A 19,072-nucleotide genomic window follows, 5' to 3' on the forward strand; every position below is an offset into this window, starting at 1 on the left:
GTTACTATGTTAGGGCACCTAGTGCTCGCTGGAAACTTTACAATCAGAGCACGGAAAGAAAGAAATGGCCTATATTGGTGGCATGACAGCGTAGCTGGCAGCATGGCTGCAGCGGCATAGAAAAATGAAGCGACGAACTTTCAGAAGTTGCGGCAGTGGTGCATTGGGTAACAGCAGCTGGAAATAACGGCAAAGGTGAAGGCAGCAGTGTTGACGGTCGGGTGCCATGTGTCAGCTAGCTGGCTGGGACATGTGTCCGCACCACAGTGTGGTGCAGAAGGTTTCTTCCTGCAGCTTAGCGTGGCCCCGGACTGCCTGTGGCACCTGGTGGTGACGTGCGGCAAGGCACCCAGCCGTGCGGCCTGGCGTTCCATGCTGCAGCTGCTTGGAAAAATAATGCCGAACGGTGGAACACTGCATGGCGATGCCACAAATGCGTGCACTTATTATTACATGGTGCATCTGGCACATCAAGTACTGCTGGCAGCTTCAGTAGGTATGACTGGTTAAACTTCAAATGAGATGGGCCTAATGATGAGCCATCCTACTCCTGACAGAAGTTGTTAATGTGTCAGGATTGACCAGGAGGGGAAAGCTGTAGGCACCTATAAAGAAAACATATTTTTATATGCCTGAAAGTTTAATTCTGTAAACAGGCAGGCCTAGAGAAGCTTCTGGGTCTGAATGGGCTACCACGCAAGAGGGCAGGAGAGGAGGAAGCTGCGAGCAGAAGAGAGCGAACGGCGTGTCTGCTCCCGGCAGCTGGCCATGGTTCCACCCCCACTTGATCACCTCCAAGCCTGCCTATTGTTCAGTCAGATCATAAGACACGCAGTTCAGTAGCTTTACCTCTTCAGAAACATGTGAGTTTAGCTACTGATGGTTCAACACGTGAGTTTCAGGGTGGTTCAATCCTGTTTTGGGCAATGTGACTGAGACACTGCAACATACCACCAGGCAGAAGGCACTGACGAACATCAAGTGAAAAATAAAAATCAAATTTTTATACTAGTAAATCCATTCAGTAATGACCCACACTGTACTGAACTACTGAGGAGATAGTAAAAAATTTGACAGAGCAAGTAAATCAAGAAAACCAATAAGCTTCTTTTAAGATAGATATGAACAGATGAACACACAGAAAAGTTGGTGTGGGAATGACAGGACAGTCCATAAACACGAGTATCATCAAACATAAATGTCATTGCAAGTTGGAATAGGTGGGGAAAACAACTTTTGTGGAGCATGCACTGTGCAAGACTGACCACATGATAAAATCTGCTGACACAGGAGTTCACACTGTGGAGAAAAACTGTCATGCCCATATGATCAAGGAGGCCATAGAAATCCACAAACACGATAATAGCTTCATCTAGAATAGATAGAGCCTCTAGCTAGTGTATCCTGGATTCCCATGCTGTAGTGAACAATGGTTGTGGGGATCAGGGCGAGACCCGCAGTGCTAATGAGCAGGGAAAAGCCCTCAGATACTGGCATGACAGGTAAATATAATGTATGGCCATGAGCTCACCTTGAATCCAATGACAACAAGGACTTGAGCTGGTGAAATATCAGGAAAATCATGAAACAATCACTAAGCAGAGAACTCAAGACAACAGGCAATTAGCCAACAAAAGGCCTATGAAAGCCTCAAGAGATTTCCTTTAAGACAGACAGCAAAATTACAGAAACATTTAATAACTTTATTCTGTCAGTATCAAATAATTTAATATTCAATGTTTTCTTAGCAGACAGCCTCACATTCCACTGAAAAGACTTGCAAAACAAGTTTTATCAAATCCAGCTTTATTCTAATGTATATAAAAGTTTGCAGTGTTATCAACTCCCTTAACAATAAATGTTCAAGTGGAAATGTTTGTTCACATGAACTTAGTAATATACTGAGTGACTTAAGTGATGAACCTTTTTACAGTAGTACATTCCCAGAGCCATTTAAATATGCTGTTGTCAAACTACTTCACAACAAAAGGAGACAAAACATTGTAAGTAATTACCAAAAGATCTCATTACCACCAATATTTTCACAAATTTGTAGGCATATACTGGACTTTATATACTCAGTAGTAAACAGTTCGGATTTCAAAAAGGACTGTAAACTGAACACATAGAACTAAGAATGGTCATTAAATCTAAGTAGTGGGTTTTCCAATTGTGGTTCTGATTTCTATATAGTACAAATGTCCAAAAGAACAGACACCATTTGTTGTCCAGAAGCCATTTTGAATTAAGACACAGCCAACATTTGTAGTTCCTTTGTGTCTTAACATTTTAAACCTCTTGTATTTCATTCTTTGAGCAAACTATTTGACATATGATATACTGACATCAATAAACTAGAAAAAAAACTACTGTAGGAAATATTGTGTAAGTTAGCTAATGTTTTTGACCACCTGAAGCACATCCTACCACAAAAATAAAAATATTATACAGTAGATCACACAGCAGGTCCATGGTTTTTATCTTATCTGATTGGCAGAAAATAATGTATATCAGTTCCATGTCACCATGTAATAACAGACACTTAGAATTTAAAGCAATAAGACATGGTGTACCAACGGAATAATATCTTGGGGAGTCAACTGTAAAAATATTCAAATAGTTTTCAAATTACAGAAAAGAGCAATTCGTATAATAACCAAGAGTGGCAGTAGGGCTCACTGCCTTGAACATTTCCAAAAGCTGGAAATCCTAACTGTCCCCTGTGAATACATTTTTCAAAGTATTATGTATGTAAAAAAAAATATTGACTGCTATGTTAAAAATTCTTTAGTACACAGCTATGAAACTAGAAACCAACACAATCTGCACCTAGAGAGGAAAAATAAAGTTAAAACTCAGCAGAGCTTGTTCTACAATGCCCTTAAATTATATAATAAATTACCCCAAAATATAAAAGATATTGACACAATTGGAAAGTTCAAAACAAAACTAAAAAAATTTTTATTAAATAAAAGTTATTACACAGTAATGGACTATCCGAATTGAAACACGTAGTGTAATTAAAGTAGCCTGCATTGTAATACACAAGGAAAAAATTATAACATGAAATCCAGAATTGTTCAGTACTATAAGAAAATTACATAAGGATATAAAACTAGTGTAAGATACATTAAAAATGTGTGTAAATATTAATTTTGTGTGTATAAATTGTAAGTATATTGTATTGTATATGATTTTGCTGACGAAATCCACACAATATAAATTGTTACATGGATTAATAAAGAAATCAAACAATCAATCAATCAGGTTTACTTTTGGGTCATCAGTTGCTTTTGATATACACTGTTGGAAAAAAATTAGTACACCCTTTTGTAGGTTTCCAATTCACTCAAAATTTATTGTGGCAACAGTGCATATTGAACACATGAAATGATTACATTTACAGATCAACAGCACAAGTGGTTGTGAGGAATGAGATGTCAACCCACGCTGAAACACCCACATTCTCAATCATAAAGATGGTGAATACTTTCCTCGGATACATTATTCCATGCCTGGTCAACCCGTGCATGTAGTTCTGTAAGAGCTGTTGGTTGGCAAGTCACACGAACCATTCTAATTCCATCATATCCCACATGCACTTGACTGAAGACAGGTCCAGAGATTGTGCTGGCCCAGGAAATTGCAGCACATCTTGCAGAAAAAGTTGAGTTTCATGGGCAGTGTGTGGGTGAGCATTATCCTGTTGGAGCAACACATCACCATCACCTTCCCACTACATGAATGGCACAACAACAGGTCTAACATTCTGCCCATAGTGAGCACTGCTTAGCATCCTTTCCAGAAACACCCAAGTTGAAAGTGACTTGTAGCTTATCACACACCAGACCATAAGGTCCGGGGTGGGGCCAATGTGTCTTCAATGAATGCACTTTACGAGGCAGCACTCACCAAGTCTACATTCTACTCACAGACAACCATCACTCACATGTAGGCAGAACCTTTTCTCATCACTGAAGACCATGGCACACCATTCCATCTTCCAAGTGATCCTCTGATGGCACCAGTCCAGCTGTTCACGTCGATGCTGTGCCACGATTGGAAGACAGGCTAGAGGTGTGCATGCCCACAGTCCCACTGCTAATAACGCTGGTTCACAACAGCTCATAATGACCCTCTTGGCTCACAAGCCCTCTTATCTGTGTTGTGGTAGCTGTACAATCAGCCACTGGTACTCTTACACTATGACGATCCTAGATGATATCTGTGCTATGTGGATGTCCATAATCTCGTCTACAGGTGTGAGAATGTTCGCATGATAACTGATACTAGTGTCATTGCAGAACTGATGCAGCATGTCCAAATTTCATGACAGTTCATTGAAAGGACCATTTTTCACTTGAAAGGCCACAATTGGACCCTTCTAAAACTCACTCAGTCGGCTGTAGGAAGGATGAATGCATCCCTGTTGCATAGCTGCCTGCTTGCTTCACTAATTCTCATTACAATGAGTTTTCTGACTGTGAGCATTCCATATTACAAGGTAGACACACACAGCATTCTGGTAGCTATGCCACTACGTTATCTGTTGGCAGACACTGTTGCAACCATTATCAGTTCATCTACTATCCAGCAGGTGGCGTATGCCATCATTGGAACAGAATCAGTGTCACCTTTCCAGGTGTACTAATTTTTTTCAGGCAGTCCGTGTACAACATCTTGCACCAGTAGCTTCAAAAGATGCAAATTTTGTCCATCTCTCTGATAATATGAGTATAAGGAAAAAAAGTAATACCATTTTTCTTATTGAAAAGGCAGCTAATGAAATATTTCAGAATATCAGTAGATTGTTCAAGGCAGATGGATTACCATTTAATTTAGCAACACTGACTGCATACAATGCAGTACTTCTTACAGAAGTCCAAAAACTATCAAAATAGGTTTCTCAAATAATGAAACACAAGAAATTTCAAATCTTAAGTTTCTGGTATTGGAATATCTGGCAAAATCCTTGCCACAGTGGATACACTGGTTCCCGTGAGATCACCAAAGTTAAGCGCTGTCGGGCGTGGTCAGCACTTGGATGGGTGACCATCCAGGCCACCATGTGCTGTTGCCATTTTTCGGGGTGCACTCAGCCTCATAATGCCAATTGAGGAGCTACTCGACCGAACAGTAGCAGCTTCGGTCAAGAATACCATCTTACGACCGGGAGAGCGGTGTGCTGACCCCACGCCTCTCCTATCCGTATCCTCCACTGAGGATGACACGGTGGTTGGATGGTCCCGGTAGGCCACTCGTGGCCTGAAGATGGAGTGCAATTGGAAAAGCCACTGTCTAGATTTAATGACTTAGTTCTGCTTTGTTTCCAGTATACATGTTTACAGATAATGTGATTAAAAATTTAAGAAACTAATTTATTCCGCATGTTTTCATTCACTGTTAACTGTGGAATCAGTTTCTGGGGAAACTCAACATATGGGACGGACATTTACTTTCAGATCACAGAAGTCTGTTATAAGAATTATATCTGATGTTATTTCAAATATCATGCACTTTAGTTAGAAGATATCTTAGTTAGCTGGTAACTTCCTTTCCTGTGGCACCACAGGACAGTACATTGTTCATTTGTGAACTATTTTATGAGCTTATAACTATAAGGAACTTATTTTGGTTTATGGGTGTGCTTAGTAGTTTAACTGTTACATTTATTGCATGTTTGCCTATTTGCTAGGCACAGATCTGCATTTTAATAATTGTGTTGTACATAGTTCTGCTGCCTCTAATGGTTATGCTACAACTAATTGTTTGTTTTTGTTTGAGCAGTCAGTTCGGTTGCTTCTGTTCCTCTAGCACCACAGGAGAATGCATTGTGCATTTTTTAATTACATTATGAGCTTCCAACTATGAAGTGACATATTTTAATTAATCTGTGTGCTTAGAAGTTTATTTTTTATGTTTGTTGTGTGTTTGTGTATTTACTAAGCACAATTTCATATTTTAATAACTGTCTGGTCCATAGTTCCATAACCTTTAGTATGATTAGAGACTGTGATAACCGTATTTGGATGCAATCTGAGTTGGTGACCCTTTACTCACAGCTCCAGGCAGTCCTCCATCCAGTCATGTAGCTTGAGGCTGTTGCCAATGGGCTGTGGGAAGCTGGAAATGGGGATCCAAGGGATGTCCAGTGCATCACACATGTCCCTCAATTGATCCACTACTGTGGCTGCCATGTATTATTACCCACACTGAGGTTGAACCCTCAGCTGTGGTTGAGTAGCAGATTGTTCCATGGTCTGGTAGACTGCAAAAGATTTTCTGTGAGGCCTATTGAAAGGCCTTCCCAGTTTGTGTGATAACAGGTTTCTGGAGCTGTCTGTTGATGTTAAAAACACTGACCCAGATTCAAGATTCAAGATCTGGGCGTTCTCAGAGAGTGGCATTACTGGTAGTTGGGGGCTCCATTGTTAGATGTCTAATGGGACTCCTTAGGGATATGACTGCCAATGTGAGGAAGAAGTCCAGTGTACGCTTTGTGCAAAACAGAGAGAGTCATATGCAAAAGCAATGTGTGGGACAGTAGTAGAAAACTTCTTGCATTACAAGAAAATTTAGCTGCAAAAATTTTCTCTAGTAACTGTAGCGGCATGTGGACCAATGTATCTACTAAAAGTTTTCCTGGAGATAATAATCTCCCACCCTGTTGATTATTTTCTAACTCTGTTGTGACAGTTTTGTTTCTGGAATGACTAATACATTTAAAATAAAAATTGTAAGATGTATTCTAATGCAGAACTGTCACGTGTGAACCAGAATACTAATTCAGATGTATATTATAGTGATTTTGAATAAATTTTTCCAAACAAGCTTTGTTCATCAGGAGAAGGTAGAATTATATGTGAATTTTTGAATGAGCCCAACTCCAAAGAGGGGACTGACTACATGAAAGAATTTTGTGAAAAATAACTTCAAATGCAAATTAATCTAGACAAGTCCTATGATAATTTTACACAAACAAAAGCACTTACAAGAAGACATTGGGGAAAGTCCATTGGGTATTAGTTCATCAGTCTGAGGATTCAATGGAATAGTTTCTAAAATATGTTGATAAATTAGACAGAGCATTAGAGAAAAGTGAAAGGCAGAATTTAACCAGAGTGATTATCATGGTTGTCAACATAGGGGATTGAACCAAAATTAAAATGTTGGAAATCATTGGAGAAGGAATGCAGAAAATTTTTGAAATAAATATCAGGGGGTTGAAAAAGTAGACATTTTGAGTCCAATGATACGAATAGAAATGGGAATACAGAATTTGAAAATAGGAGTAGACTGTCAGAACCGAACAACAGACCCATTATAACTAAGGCTAACCATCAAAGGATCCTTTAGATAGAACTACAGGGGAACACACTCGATGAGGAAACTCTATTTTGATAGGAAAATCCGGAAAGCAGTGAATACTGATGTGTGTGATGATAAAATTAAAAAAAAAAAAGATAGTTCTAATGAAAGGATAGAGTCAGGCACAGAAAGTCTCACAGTTTTTTATAATCAATCACAGAATGAAGCTTTGAAAGCAGAAGAAATTTCTGATAATACTTTTGATGAGTATGGAATACATAATTTTTTGAGCAAAGAGAAATTAGAATTTAAAAGTAATCCTGTTGCTTCTTGTATTGATGCTGATAGGTATAATAATCATGTACTGAGAGTGACTAACTCATTTTAATTAGTGCAATGGAAGTAATAATGAAGCTGATAATCATGATGATGATGAAAAAGTGAAAAGTATGATTGATTCAGATCAACAGCCAACAAGCCAGGATACTAATAGAGAGATACATCAGAATCACATTTGGCCTGTCAGTATCAATATGTTGGTTAGCTCATATCAGTTCAAATGGTTCAAATGGCTCTGAGCACTATGGGACTTAACTGCTGAGGTCATCAGCCCCCTAGAACTTAGAACTACTTAAACCTAACTAACCTAAGGACATCACACACATCCATGCCCAAGACAGGATTCGAACCTGTGACCGCAGCGGTCGCGCTGTTGCAGACTGTAGCCCGTAGAACCACTCGGCCACTCCAGCCGGCTCATATCAGTAAATTAGCCTGCTATGCCTATTTTCATTCACTGCTTTCATATGGCCTCATATTTCGGGGCAATTCATCATTAAGAGAGAAAGTAATTATTGCACAAAAGTGTTTAATCAGAATAATAGCTGGAGCCCACAAAAGATCACCTTGCCAGCATTTATTTAAGGAACTCGGGATATTCACAGTACCTTCACAATTTATATAGTCACTTATGAAATTTGTCAATAATAAGCCATCCCAGTTCAAAAATAACAGCAAAGTGCATAGCTACAACATTAGAAGAAAGGATGATATTCACTGTTCTGGATTAAACCTCACTTAGGCACAGAAAGGAGTGAATCATGTTGCCATAACAATCTTTGGTCATTTGCCAAATACTATTAAAAGTCTAACAGATAGCCAACCAACATTTAAAAGCAAATTAAAAGAATTTCTGAATCACAACTCCTTCTACTCAACAGATGAATTCTTAGATATGAAGTAGTAGCTGTAAAAAAATTGATTAATTAATTTGTGTAAAGTAAACTAATGTTAAAGTGACATGTTCCACATCATTATGAAATGTCGTATTCATGATCTATTGAACAAGGATTAATGTATGTAGGTATGTATGCTCTGGTGGGATAAGCAAGGATATACTACATGAGCTTTTAAGAGTACATAGTTTCAAATAATATTGTAATGGTAATAACAGCAAAATTAATGGTAATTTAAAAGAAGTTTGCGACAAGGTGGATCTAGACAGGTGGAAGGAAATGAAAGTTAACTTAGAGAAGGGGAATTTGTTATGCCTGTGAGTAATACGCAAACTGAAAAAGAAGCACTCATGGTGAAGGATGTAATGAAAAAAATAGGTTTCAGTGAAATTCAAGGAGGTCAATTAATGAAGAAGATACAGGATGTCCTTACATTTTTATACAAACTGACAACTGGGACAGTATGTGTTTGAGTGACACTAGCAGTCCGTTTTGAGAGATTTCAGATAAATTAAGAGACAAAATTATAACCAGTCCACACTTCACTGAGATGCCTATAATAGGGTTCAGATAAAGATAATTACTGGAATACAGGTGTTACTTCAATTTTTTGGGAAGACAGAATTCACTAAGTGATGATCTGTAGTTGAGATTGGAGTTATAATGAGATTTTATGTATGAATGGATTGTAAAAGTAAGAGTAGGATTTTTGGAGAATTTTTTTTGTACTGATGCCATAAGTGATATTCCGTCTCAAACCAAATTAATTGTGATAAATTGTGCAAACAGTAATAATCAAATTGAGGAGAGTGAGCTATGATAATGAACGGAGATATTTGAAAAAAATGATAATTACAGCATGTTGAGGAGAGACCAGCTGATGAACAGTATCATAGTTTGGTAGAGCAAAATTAGAGTAAACAGGAAAGTTAAATCACAGACTGAAAGAAATTCTGACAGAATATTTGCTGGAGTATTATGACTACAACCATATAGGCCATTTTGTATTAAACCATATGCTGGGTCATCATTTAAAAGGGAAGCTGCAGAAAAGGAATTACAAAAAATGGAGTTTTGTGAATAATTGAGAGAAGTTATAGTGAATATAACAGCCTACTTGTTGTTGTTTCAAGATAAGATGGTGCGGTAGGAAGGGGGTGGGTGTGGTGGGTAAATCTAGTTCTGGAACTGACATGTTTAAACAAATTTTTAGAGAGGGGAAGGAACCATCCTGAATATACAGGGTTTCTCTCCTAAGAGGCATCAGGCATATTTGCAATTTCGTTTTTGCACTGTGTAACTAGAGTCAATCCAAACAATTACTGCTTCTCACGTCTTTCATGTGGCACCCAGTGTCAAAAGAAAGTGGCAGTTTGTTTCCCATTTCAGACAAAATCATTTTTAAATCAATATTTAGCATTCCCATTCGATAGAGCACTCATAAATTAGCCTAGTCTGATATTTGTTTTATCAGTATGTATTGACAGGGGCAGTAAAATGTGAAGAACAAATAGCAATCCAGCAGCAACTCAGTAGCACTGCATTCTTGGAGGTAGTGATCAGAGCAAGCCACAGCAGTGCTGTTGCTGTTGGAGTGCTGGTTATTATAGAAATTGTACTGTGCCTGTTAATTCATATCAATAAAACAAATCTGGTACTAGATTAATCTTTACCTCTCTAACAAATGGGCACATAAAATTCCAATTCAAACATAATTTTCATTGTAATGGGAGACAAACTGATGCTTTCCATTGCATGAAAGATGTGGTGAGCAGTATTTGTTTGGACTGACTCCAGCTACACAATGCAAGAATGAAATTGCAAATATCTTCTGTATAGATGAGTAACTGCATAAATCTGAACATATTAAATTCATGACCGGTTGGGATCTCACTTCTGGATTTCATTAAATTCCTCTTGAACAAAACATTAGAAAACACTGTATTTCTTTATGGGGGCAGATACTGTCAGTACTTGGTTCTCCCTTTTAGTCTTAATGTTTTGGTTTCCAAAGCAACTAGGATAAAGAACAGGTGACTCCAGTATATGAGAAGAGTAAAAGAATGGAGCTGCAAAATTACAGATCAATAGCCCTAATGTCAGTTGGCTGCAGAATCCTTGAACATATACTCAGTTGAAATATAATAAACTTTCTTGAGACTGAGTAGGTTACATCTATGAATCAGCATGGTTTTAGAAAGAATTGCTTACAAGAAACTCAACTTGAGCTTTTCTCACATGATATACTGTCAACAATGGATGAAGGGCAACAGGCAGATTCCATATTTCTCGATTTCTGGAAAGCATTTGACACATTTCCCCACTGCAGGCTGTGAAAAAAGGTATGACCATATGAAATAAGTTTACTGATATGTGAGTGGCTTGAAGACTTGTTAAGTAATAGAACCCAGCATGTTGTGCTCGATGGTGGGTGTCCATCACAGTCGAGGTACCATCAGGAGTGCCCCAGGGAAGAGAGAGAGGACTGCTGTGGTTTTCTATATGCATAAATGATTTGACAGACAGGGTGGGCAGAAATCTGTGGTTGTTTGCTGATGATGCTGCAGTGTAGGTAAGCTGTCGAAGTTGAGTGACTGTAGAAAGATATAAGATGACTCAAGATGACTTAGACACAATTTGCAGTTGGTGTGATGAATGGCAGCTAGCCCTAAATGTGGGAAAATGTAACTTAATGCAGATGAGTAGGAAGATCAAACCTGTAATGTTCAGATACAGTATTACTAGTGTCCTCCTGCTTGACAGAGTCAAGTTGTTTAAATATCTGTGCATAACACTGGAAAGTAATATGAAATTGAGCGAGCATGTGTGACAACCGTGGGAGGGAAGGCAAATGGTCAACTTTGGTTTATTGGGAGACTTTTATGAAAGAGTGGTTCACCTGTAAAGGAGACTACATATAGGATGCTGGTGCAATCTATTCTTGAGTACTGCTCTAGTGTTATGGATCCATACCAGGTCAGAGTGATGGAAGATATCAAAGCAATTCATAGAGGTGGGCTGCTAGGTTCAAACAACAGGTAAGTATTACTGAAATGCTTCAGGAGCTCAAATGGGAATCCCTGGAGAGAGGGCGATGTTCTTTTTGAGAAACATTTGTGAGAAAATTTAGATAACCGGCATTTGAAGCTGACTGTGAAATGATTCTACTGCCGCCAACATACATTGAGCATAAGGTCCATGAAGATAAGATATGAGAAATTAGGACTCAAATGGAGTCACATAGAGAGTCATTTCTGCCTCACTCTACTTGCAAGTGGAACAGGAAGGAAATGACTAGCAGTGCTACAGGGTACCATCTACCATGCATCATAAGGTGCCTTGCTGAGTATCTATGTAGATGCAAATAGATACACTGGATTTTGTTTTGGAAAAAGAACTGTTCATGGAACATACCATTTATTTTGATGACATACTAGTTATTGTAGATTAGGAGGAGAATTTAAAATTATTAAGAGAAGTGGCTGATAAATTAAGAAAGGGAGGATTGTCACTGAAATAAGAAAAATTCAAATTTGCTTTCCTTGGCTACCACATTGCTGAAGAGTGAATTTTGACTGTTACTACCAAAATCATAGCCATTGAAAAATTCATAATTCCCAAAACAAAGAAATAATTGAAGTCATCTTGTGGGCTACGCAGATTCAATTGCAAATTATTTAGTTCACAGGCATTAAATGCTGCTTGTTCAAACAACCTCTTGAAAAGTAACACCATGTGGGTTTGGGATGATGCTTGTCAGGAAAGTTTCAATGAAATAAAGAAACTACTTTGCTTCATGCAGTCACATCAAATAAAAATGTCTAGGGGTAATGTTACAGAGCAATAGAAAATGGAATGACCATATAATAACAGTAGTAGGGAAGGCAATGGTTGACTACAATATGTTGGAATAGGTTTAGAACAGTATAGCTCATTTATAAAGGAGACAACCCTTAGAATACCAAAGTGACCCATTTTTGAGTACCCCTTGAATGTGAGGGATCCCCACCCTCCAGGTTGAATTAAAGGAAGATGTAGAAGCAATTCAAAAGTGTGCTGCTATGTTTGGTCAGCACACAAGTAGCACACAGATGCTTTGTGAAATCAAATGGGAATTTATAGAGGGAAGATGACACTTTCTTCGTGATACAATTCTGCAAGGATCACAAAGATAAGACAACAGAAATTAGGGCTGATATGGTGGCATATAAACTATCATTTTCCCTTCACTCCACTTTTGAGTGGAACAGGAAAGGAAATAGCTAGTAGTGGTAGTACAATGTTCCTACCGCCATTCACTGTACAGTGGCTTGCACAGTATGTATATAGATGGAGATGTAGAACTGGCTAGTTTAACAGCACAAAGACACCCTGAGCAATGAGTTAAGTTGTGCTAAAATAAAAGTCAAAGAGGCAAATTATGTTAAATGTTTTATACTTCAGAAAGCATTCAGAATGGTGCATATGTCTATATAAAGCTTTTTGCTTAAAATGAGCATTCCTGTCGCATCTTTGATTATTGAGCATTCCTCCTGGGACACCCTATATATATAGAAGCTTTGATAGCTGCACCCTGGTTAAATGGGTAAACAGCCAGTATACAGTTGTCAGCATTCTATGATTTGACAATTACAGCATTGCAACAAATACACTATTACTCTAACGTGGAATTGGTCAAGAAGCCACTCCTTTCAGGTATAACAGATGTATATAGCATTACTGTTATTCTGCAGTAATAAGGAAACACAAAAGTTGGCAGGTGTAGAGATACATCTTCCAGACAATAATAACTGATGAATCTGTCGGCCTATAGTTCTCAATTATTTGCATGTAAACTATGTGGGAGTCCCAGTTATGCCTCCAGTTCCATTGTTCTGCTGGACTATTGGCTATCCTTCATAAGCAAATTGCATTTTAAAATTGGGATGGGTTATATTTGCTGTAGTTCTAATGGAATATTTTTAATGGCTGGAGGCATTACCACACACAGCGATCTCTGCTTAAAAAAGGCGACTGACAGTAGTACATAACACAACTTGGAGGATACGCTACAAAAAAAATTGGGACTGACAGACGTCAAGTAGATAATCCTTCTTAACTCAGATGCCATATGTATTACATTAAAACTGGAGACACATATTTTTTTCTGAGTCCAGGACTTTTTTAAAGTAATACACTAATGTCTTGAGTAGACTTAAACCATTTCCTACTAAAGATTTTGAGTATGAAGCTTATATATATGTAGTACTACTATCATTCTGTGGTAAAGAGAATACACATTAAAGTTGACTCAAGTAGAAATACACATGACCATGGGAAGAAAATAAACTGTACTGTGTCTTACTGCTGATATTCGTTTTATCATCATTAGGCCATGGTCTAATGAATAAATTTCTGCTTAACATTTTGTCTTGGAATGCTGGAGACATTTTCACATGCTTTCTAAGCCATTAAAGTCTCTGACGATGTCTCCAACACTAGAAGATGAAATTTTATGCAGAGTCCTAATGCCAATAAAACAAATATCAGCAATAACGCAAATACCAGTGTGAAATCCAGCATTCTATGAATTTGCTCTGTCTATCTACAATTTCATTTATTTGCAAGTAAGCTATGTAGAAATCTATGTTGTGACTCTGATTTCATTGCTCTCATGGATTACTGGCTATCTTTTGTGAGCAAATCAGGATGGGGTGTACATGCTGTAGAAGTCTGTAGCTTTAATGGAACATTAGATGATAGCAGAGGACAGTGACACAGATACAGAAATATTTTACTTAAAAAAAAATTACTGACACATGTAGTGCACCATAGAGGTAACTGAAAGTTGTGGTAGGGGGCGTGCAACCACTATAGCCACAAAAATAAAAATGGCTTTAAAATAGCTCGTTAGTCAGGGATTAATAGTCACAGGATGCTTCTGGAACTTTTTTTAATCATTACGTGTTTCCGGCTCTGCCCATCTTCAGATGACCTGGCGACAAATATATTTTGTTACAATCTTGAAAACTAAAGGCATTGTCAAATGGAGCCCCTATACTAAACCCCCATATAGCAACAAGACAATTAAGCTGTAGTACATACCATATGATACAAAGTGAACATACAACTTTGACAAAGTCGTCAAGTAATTTCTAAAGCGACATACATTTTACAGTTCCACACAGCAAAATGATATTTCAACTGATCATATGTGCTGCTAACCGATGAGTGATGTGGCTGGTGGCCATTCCTGCATAGGAGAACTATATGGCACTAGGTGGTGTACGCCCTGTGGTGTTAATGTCATGGCTAATATGCCATTACAAATACAATAACATTAGCAGTTATGAAATACTTTAGGCAAAGACAAACTTAAGTCATAAACAGGTTTATTTTACAATCTATTGTTCAACTAAGATGTTTGTAAATTGATGATTGTAATTATGTGTGCATCATGCATGATAGCACCTTAGCACTTACACTAGCCAGCATTAACAAGCAAACTCTGTGAAATAAAACTGTATATGCTTCAGTTTGTCTTTGCCTAAGCTATTTTGTAATTAATAATATTATTTTATTTGTAATGACATATCAGCCATGACAGCAGTGCCACAGGATGTAGCCACCTAGCACCAACTAGTTCTGTTAAGTGGGAACGGTCACCAGCCACATCCTTGGCTCGCAGTAGCACACGTTTAGTTGAAATCTCATTTTGCTCTGTGGAATTGTAAAATTTGTCACTTTTGACTTTACATGACAACTTTGTCAAAGTTTTGTATGTTCACTTTGTATCAATGGGTATGTATGTACTACATCTTAAATGTCTTGTTGCTATATGGTGGTTTACTACAGGAACTCTACTTGCACATGTGTGTAATTTTGGAAGATTGTAACAAAATATAATTGTCAGCAGGTCATTTAAAGATGGGCAGAGCCCAATACACATAATGAATAAAGAGAAAATGGTCCAGAAACATCCTGTAACTATTATTTTGTGACCAACCAAATTTCTTTCTAGGCCATGTCAAAAACATTTTTATTTTTTTTACATGTAGTGCAGACAACCTTTGTTTATACAAACTTCAACAAAGATGACTTGGATAACTAAAGCTGGTAAAACACATTTTTTCTCAATCCAGTACATTCTTCTCCACATTACCCAAAGTGCAGGATGACCAGTTAAACTGCAGGCAATGTTACTAAGGCTTAGATCACATGGTACAGTACTGCAAGGCACCTGAAAATCACTGTTGTACAGCATGAATCAAGATGTTCTGTACGTAGAGGTATAGTACTCATATAGATGACAAGAGAGTGGTTCCCGTTAGTGGGGATAAGTTTGTTTAAAAGGCTGTTAGTTGCTAATTTAGCTGTGCTAGGCCTGTAACCTCTGAACTTTAATTTTTCAAACAAAAAATTTAATAACTTGTATTCTTCATTAGAAAGCATTTATTTATGCTACATGGTACAAAAATAATTTTTTACATGCGTACAGTTCCATATTATACAGATTACTATAAACAGTACACCACTTTCAAAATTAAATCATTAGTTACACATAAGCGGATCTTTTTCTATGTTCTAATTCTTTTTCAGCACTGTATCCACACAGCCAATGGTCCTGCCACAGTGGTACCACCAGTTCCCATCAGATCACCAAAGTTAAGTGGTGCTGGGCTTGGCTAAGACTTGGATGGGGCACTGTCCAGTCTACTGAGTGCTGCTTGCAAGCAGGGTGCACTCCTCCCTTGTGAGGCAAATTGAGGAGCTACTAGACTGAGAAGTAGTGACTCTGGTCTCATTAACTGACTATGGCTGGGAGAGTGACATGCTGACCACACGCCCCTCCATATTTCCATCCTGTGATGCCCATAGGCTGAGGATGACACTGTGGTCGGTCAGTGCTGTTAGACCATCTGAGACCTTTCAGATGGAGTTTAGTTTAGTTTTACTGTATCCATACAAGAAAGTCTTTGTCAACTGTCATTATCAATAATCATGATACAATATGGAAATCATTTACGTTGTCACTAAATTCATTTCTTGCTCAGGTAATGAAACTATTAATTGTGAGAGGACTTGAAGCAGTTGTTATGTTTCATCAAACATAAGTGAATATTGCACTTTTCATGATTCAGTTTTGGCTTCTGAGCACACATTTCTTTCTAGGCCATGTTTCACTGCCCACTATTTTTGAGCAGGGTCCCACATTGTTGTATCAAACATCATCCAGCAGTTTTCCTTTGTTATTCACTCTTGTCTTCTAAGAAAAGGTGCCAGGGTATTTGGGGCTTGGTCTCCCTCTCTTTATATTCAAAACTGGAACACCAACTTTAGAAAAGGCTTCAGAAGTATGAAAAGAAATTCTAACAGAGCTCTGACATCTTTATAGTACTTGTTTCACCTTTACATCTCACTTTTTTCCAGCCAACTGTTGGTGATCGCAAGATCTATGAAATGGAATGTAACTTACAGACTCAACTTCGTTGACCCAATACATATCCAACAGAGTTCAATTAAGAAGTCTGTTTTAACAACAACCCCATTGAGGAATAGTAGTACTTTACAACTTCAGGTCTGATCACTTTTATGAACACCTTTGCAGTTTTATTCCATTGTTGAACTCAGTCTGGTTGTTCTTTCCCCAATAACCTTGATACCGTAATCACTGTCCTGTTATTCCACTGAGTAGTCTAAAAATTACCTGATAATTTGGATAGAAGTGAATAAATTATCAGCATACACTTTATAATTTTCCTTATTTGGTATCCTTCAACATAATTGACACTACAGGTCCAGATGCTCCCAAAACATTCATTCATTTCAGGTTTGAAAGGAATTGCTTTCCCTTGGTAGGCAGTGAAATTGTAAATCAGTCCACTCTCACCTCCCATAAGGTATCATTTTACCGCCAATGGAAAAGACTTACCTTTTATGTATTGCTTTGTGTTCAAAGATCCTCTAAAAAATTCTGTTCAAGATGAAGATAATGGTATCTTGACTTCACAGAACCAGTGACGGGTCTAACCTCCCATAGTCTGTCATTAGTACTGTCTGGTTTGTCAATTGCTAAATGTAGATTAGTGTGCAAATTTCCAAGTCAGTTAGACTATGTCTGGTCAGCAAACAATGAATTGAAGCAATGAAGTGGGTTCCAAAACAGTCTCAGCCTAGGGAAGTTTGGAACACCCATCACAATGTGCATTTCAATGAGCATCGAAATTTCTATGGGATCAACTGAAATACTACTGCCCATGTTTGTAAGACAGTAATTGTTTGTGTGAAATGCAATAGTTTCACCAAGAAAGTCTTGAACAGACCTCCTAAAATATTCATGTGGTTTGTAAATAACTTCTCCATTGTGTTGGTATGATGTTCCAAGCCAGACGTTGTTGTGAAGGTTTCCAAATTATTTTACTTTACCCTACATACACTCACTCACTCACACACACACACACACACACACACACACACACATACACATACACACACACACACATACACACACACACATACACACACATATACATGCAGCCATGCAGTTCCTAATCGGAACTATCACTTAGAGCACTTTCTTCCATCTCTGTGCAGTTCCAGTAACTGTGATATCAATAGCACCAAAAATTGAACAAACAACATATCTTATTATATCATATTGGTTTTCCTCATCTTCTTCTCCATTAGAGCTAGAGTATGGGTCAGATACATCACCATTTAGCAATTAATGCAGCAGATTGCTAAGATCAGCCTCTGATAATGGTGTGTACTAGTCAACATGTCTTTGTCAGCCTGGCTGCATTGAACAGCATACATACCACGAAAAGGGCATAATCATAAATATAAAATGTAGTCAGTTGCCACAATACTTGAAAGTGACAATTGAATCAACAGTAAAATCTTTGATGGTATCTACTTAGAAACATGACATGACCTTCGTTTCCATTCCATAGTTGAAGAGAAATTACTCCATAAATGCATGATATTATTAATATAGACTAAATCTCAGGAAACATTAATCACAAATAATGCTTTATATTATGTGGATTTTTCACAGACTGTCTACAACACACAAATTGTAACTATTGAAACCTTTAGTGATGCATTCAATACATAAAGTTTGATATCAACATAAAAACTCTTATAGGGCTTTTTGGCGTAATTATTGTAGTAATTATGCATAACAGTTTCAACTCTGTTTAGGAATAGAAATAATGCCAATAAATACTAAATATACTTCAGTATAAAATAAAAATTACAGTATTATCAGGAGGAGCTGTGTTGCTGTTCACCATCTTGATTTCTGCAATTGTTTTTGGGACAGATACTTGATGGCAGATTATGTTACACACAGCTTGTCAAATGTAAGTGGTACTATGTCCAGAACACCAATGCTAAACTGTCTCAAGAGTGTTGCACAAAGAAATAACAGTACGTTAAATGACATATTTTGTTTTGTACATCAGGGCTGAAAGGGCTAGGCATGTTAAGTATGGACCATAAATGGAAATAAACCTCTTTTTAGCTGCAACATGTTAGTTTCTCCAACA

General features: G+C 37.7%; 1 pseudogene; it reads left to right on the top strand.

Annotated features, from left to right (window-relative positions):
• The first annotated feature begins 4,962 nt into the window (after positions 1 to 4,962).
• LOC126472141 (5S ribosomal RNA) lies at positions 4,963 to 5,080 on the top strand (annotated as a pseudogene).
• Positions 5,081 to 19,072: the final 13,992 nt, after the last annotated feature.

The sequence above is a fragment of the Schistocerca serialis genome, chromosome 3 (genome assembly GCF_023864345.2).
Source record: "Schistocerca serialis cubense isolate TAMUIC-IGC-003099 chromosome 3, iqSchSeri2.2, whole genome shotgun sequence".
Classification (NCBI taxonomy): Eukaryota; Metazoa; Arthropoda; class Insecta; order Orthoptera; family Acrididae; genus Schistocerca; species Schistocerca serialis.